This window comes from Mus caroli, chromosome 2 (assembly GCF_900094665.2).
Source record: "Mus caroli chromosome 2, CAROLI_EIJ_v1.1, whole genome shotgun sequence".
NCBI lineage: Eukaryota > Metazoa > Chordata > Mammalia > Rodentia > Muridae > Mus > Mus caroli.
Window position 1 is genome coordinate 170604644 of NC_034571.1, and position 5750 is coordinate 170610393.

The following is a 5750-nucleotide window of genomic DNA, read 5'->3' on the forward strand; positions in this document are numbered from 1 at the left end:
GATGCCTTTACCGAGAAACAAAGCTGTCTGCCCAGAATTCAATAGCCAGCAAAATTACCCTTTATAAAGAAGAAAATCTCTCTCAGGCAGACAAAAGCAAAGGCTTCATCACCTCAGATCTTCTCCCTCCTGGGGGAAGAGGAAATAGTGGCCATAGCAATAAGACCTTACGTCCACGCAAACAAACTAGAAGGAATAGAAATCAGTGACTCTGGAATCAAATTTCTTTTTTTCTTTTCATTTTTTTGAAAGATACTCCACCACCCAAAGCAAAAACAGAAGTAACATGTTTCATGTTGTTAACATAGAAATNAAATAAAAACCATGCAAAAACCCAAAGGAGGTGGAGGAGGAGCTGAAGTGTCTNGAAGAGCTTCAGTGATGACCTTGACAAATCTGGGAAGAGGGAACTTGAGTTAAGGGTTTGGCTTTAGAGGACTGGCTTGTGGGCATTGTCTGAGGGAATGTNGTCTTGTTTGCTAACTGATGTAGGAGGCCCCAGCCCACTGTGGGCAGTGCTGTTCCTACCCTGAGCTGTATCTTTTTTTTTTTTTTTCAATGTAGCTAAGAGCTGGAGAAATGGCTCAGTGTTTAAGAGCACTGTCTGCTATTCCAGAGGGCCTGAGTTCAATTCCCAGCAACCACATGGTGGCTCACAACCATGTGTATTGAAATCTGATGCCCTCTTCTGGTGTGTCTGAAGACAGCGGCAGTGTGCTCATATACATAAAATAAATAAGTCTTTGAAAAAAAAGAACCCTAAATATTACTATTCCAGACTTCATTATTATAAATCTAAAATTAAAAAGCTCTGTCCAGCTAGGGAGACAATCAGTCAAGTGAAGGAGAAGGCCAAAGAATGGAGGTGGGAGGGATCTTTGACAAAAGGTTAATATCCAGAGTATATAAAGAAAAAAACCAACAACAACAATGACTCAATCAAGAAAACCCATCACCAGGTGTGCCCAGCTGCTTGGGTTTTAGTTAGTTCCAGATGTCCTCAAGTTGATAACTAAGATTAGCCATCACAGTTTGTAACAAAAAACAAAGAAACACAAACAAAAACAAAGAAAGAAAAAGGCTATCAGCTTCAGAGTGTGTATGAAAGACCCTGAGAGAGAAGAGTGAAAAATTATGTAAGCCCCTAGACTTGTGTCCAAAATAGACCCCACTAATGGCAGGGAATGAAAGTTTAACTCACCCCATTGTTCCAGGTTGTACTAACCACAAAGTAGAAGTTTAACTTGCTCCATTGTTTCAGGAAATGTTCGTACAGAATACTCCAGCCGTTCCTGGAACCTGTTATGCTTGCCAAATGCTATATTGCCCATGCCAGGTGTTTGCGGTTTCTGCCTTTATAAGCCCCTTACCCTTTGAGCTGGGGGTCGACTCCTCTACCTCTAAGTAGGATACTAGTCGTCCCTAGCGCACTGGCCTTTCCCGATTAAACCTCTTGCTGTTTGCATCAAGACCGGTCTCTCGTGAGTTCTTGGGCATCACGTCATCCTGGGGCTTGAGTGAGAGTCCCTCCCAGTTCGGGGGACTTTCATGTACATGTGGGGAGGGGACAGAATGGGAGGGGACAGAATAGGAGGAGCTGGAGGGAGAAAGGGAAAAATTATGTAATTCTGTTTCAATAAAAAGGTATTTAAATTTTAATTGAAATAAAGAGTAAGATATCACCTTCATAAAGAAAGGGGAATGTTGCTGAACACGAGCCAGGAAGCGCGCTTCTCCATGGCTTCTGCTTCAGTCCCCACCTCCAAGTTCCTCCCCTGGCCTCCCTCCCTGGAAACCAAATAAACCCTCTCTCCCCAAATGGTTTTTCAGTCAGTGTTTTCTCACAGCAACAGAGAGAAAACTAGAATATGAGGCTATTTTCTACCAGATGAGAGAAGAGAGAAATGAAGCCAAATAGAATAAAAGCAAACACAGCCAACAGAGATGATAGATCTGACTTCACCAGTATCCATTGTCACCGTGAATGAGAACAGAGATTGAAAAGCTGCACAGAACCTGAACAAGTAACTTAATACAGATCTACTTGGAGAGATCTCATCACATGCCCCCCCACCCCCCAGTACCACTCCCAGTTTTCAGAAAAGCAAACTGGATCCTGGGCCATGGGACAGCCTATGGTCAGTTGAAAATGCAGAACTTACATGAACTGTGGTTCCAGAATAACATATGCAACATATATATATATATATATATATATATATATATAATACTATGCATATACACATGTATATATCATACATATGCATATACATATACACCAATACCCATATATATCATATACATACACATATACACATATACATCACACATCATACATATCCATATAAACATACACACTACACATATATGTACATCATATACATATGCATCATATGCATATACATATGCACATGCACATATACATACATATACATCAAATGTATATACACATACAAGCACACACACATACATATACACCAATCCATACCCACACATATACACATACACATCATATACATATGCATCACACATCATACACACACACACATATATGTCATATACATCACACATCATACACATCATGCACACATACACATATGCATTCAATTAAGCTAGATGAACTAGTGGCCCCACAAGAAGCCAGAAGGAGAAGCTTGAGGAACATGAATGCTTAGAACTGAATCAAGATGAATATATAGAATGTGAGGGAGGCAGGTAATGTGGTGTTGAGAGGAAAGGGTACCCACAGCATCCGAGGCCTGTGTATAACAGAATATAGTTCAATATGCAAACTGAGCTCTCACTGAAAGAAATTGAAAGGAAGAGAAAATTAAACCTAAAAAGAAAAGGTAGAAGCAAAGATTAGAGCAGAAACAGTAAAATTTGCAATAGAAAAAGCAACTATCAATCAAGTTAAACTCTCATGGGGGCAGTGTGTGCCCAGNACCCACAGTGGCTCTCCTAATGCCCCTGCAAAGAGGGTGACCTGGTAGGTNCTGAACCTATTCCAGTAGCAGGGAAGGAAAGAACAGAGATAGTCCTACCAGAAGGGAGCTGATGGGGGAGGGAAAATATGTGGGGAAAGAGGTGAGCTCAAAGTTTACCAGAAAAAGGGTGACCTTAACAGCATAGCAGGAGCTGTGGGAAGGAAAAGCAGCTATGTCCTCTGGGGGCAAGTTCTCCATGTCCACCAGGTTCCTTTGGGGTATAGCAGTGGGCAGGTGTGAGCTGTCCATCCCGAACAGCCGCAGATGACTGTGCTGTCAGCAGCAGCAGCAGCAGCAGCAGTAATCCATTCCAACGCAAATGTAAGACCCACGTGTGAGAGAAAAATAGCAGCTCTGAATGTCAAGCCTAGCCCCAGACGCAGCTGTCTGCCTCTGAGCAGGATTGAGAGCTCGGTCTGCAGCTCCCTGTGAGCGAGAGCCAGGCCTCTGTGGGCTGAGAGACTCCAGGGTGTGGTAAGCGAGATTTGGGGCACCTTATATCTGACAACTCCACCAGGAGAGAGATGTCTACTTGCTCTGAGAGGAGCAGAAGGCCAGGGGCCTTCCATCTAGCAGGGCTGTNGCTGGTACTCAGTACAACAGTCAGCACAAGACTACACCTAAAGTGGANNACAAGGTTCATCTGACCTAAGGCTGCTCAACTGATCCCTGCCTTCACCGTTAGGCCAGAGGGTAGATTACAAAGAAAAGTGTATTGAATCAAACCNTCTAAGGNACCTGGTGGCCTTACAAGGGTTCTCAGGCCCCTTCCGACCTGAATTTGGTGCCCTGGGGTCCTAGGATCAACCCTGACAGGGGACCTGTGGGCTACTGGAATATAAAGAAGTATAAGAAGGTCAGAACAATGACTCATGAGGATAGTAGACAGGCCAGGCCCAATGACAAGAGTTCCAAGGCCATCAACTGGCCACACNCTGGACAGAGAATGCCAGGCAGCATCTAAAGCCAGGCCGGGCATTGCCAGGTAGTCTTGCAGCAGATGCTGTTATCGATGCCACTGGCCACAATCAACCTGATAGCTGCTCTCTCTCTGACACCAGCTCACTGGCTTGGCAGGCTCTGTCCAAGGTTCCTGTATGTGGCACTGGGAACTGAACCTAGGACTTTGCTTTTTAATTGGGTAAGGAAAAACAAAACAAAACAAAACAACCTTCTATTTCACCTTGGAATAGCAGATGCAACTGCAACTGAGAAGAGATTAATGAGGACTCAGAGGTGTCCCAGAATCTATCTATGNACAAGCCCCCAACCCTGAATGCCAGGACCTGAGCCCACTTAAAGAGATGGGATCACAGAAAGAGGCCATTTGAGAGGAGACCACAAAAGCAAGAGTGCTGTATGAGAGAGGTTACCTGGGGGGCACAGTGCCTGAAGGACAAGCAGTGTAGTGTTTGCAGAAGGAGTGTGCTTTGAGGTCAGTGTTTGGAGGAAAGAGGACATTGTGAATGAGGATCAGAAAAAGAGGTTGGGTTTGGACCCCTCCCTAAGGGGAAGATGGGAACCCAGCCAGGTGGAAGGGCAGCCAGATGATACCAGAAGAAAATGACATAGGATTTGGTGTAGATGGTCAGCACCAGCCTGTACCAACAAATCCAGGTTGGAATGATGGCTGTGTGGAAAGTACACAGGGGCACTGTTGACCCGTGGAAGCCCGTTCAGCATCTGCTTAGGCAGCCTGCTCCTCTCTGAAAGCCTCTACCTCTCTTGCACAGGGTGCAGGGTGTACATACCTGAGACAGCTACTTAAGGCAAAGAGGGGGGTTCCTTTTGGGGCCCCAGGATTGCAGGAATCCTGATAACCGTTGTCCTGGACATTATTGTCCCAATGCCCTGTCTTCAGTTTCCCAGGCCCTGAATGAAGACGCTCGTGCTTCGGATCCCATTGCTATATGTGCTATATGTCATATGTACTGGAGTTATCAGAGGCCATGGAATCAGGGTGGGTATGGGGCCAGCAGTTCTGGCTGCAGTTCAAGCTGATAGGAGAGATATGAATAGGACTATGTATCTTCAGGCACTTACAGAACACCAAGAGATGATTTTAAAAGCAATAACAAACAAACAAACAAAGCCCCTCTTAGGCCCTAGGAGGCAAAACCCCAAACCCCATTCCCTACTTCCAGTATTCAGTGCCCTGACCTGCTAGGATCTGCATACTAGGCCAGGAACAGTTTCTTTCCAGAGGTTGGACCACAAGGAAGTCAAGCCAGCTGACTCTGTGGAGGTTAGGCTCTTTTAAGGTCAGGTCCCGTGCAGGGGGAATCCATGGAAGACAGTCCCTGTTATGTCTTGTGGAGTTTAGGCTCTGTGGAGAATATCAGTGCTGGTACACACCCCACGAAGGGACATACCAGGCAGGTAAGGGGTGGAGGCTAAGAGTGTGAGCACCCAGAGTGTGTATGACTCCGAAAATGAGAGAGAACAGACGGCAGGTCCCGTGTGATCCCCTCAGCTCATCTGAACTCTTACCTCCAGCTTGGATCTACTAAAGAGTCTGGAACNAGATCCTGAGGGTGGCAAGAGAATGTGAGATCCCCATGTGGCAATAGCCCCCTGTGGCAAATTTGCCTCCTCTGAGCTCCTGTGCCTTTACTGACTGGTATGGCTCCCCAAGCCTTGTCAGTCTGGCTGAGAAAGGCAAGAGTGAGCAGGTATGCTCAGCCTGACCTCCGAAGAGGCAGGTTCCAGGAGTCTGGATTTGTCTGTTCAGAGAACTGGTTCATATGTGATAGTGGTAGGAGT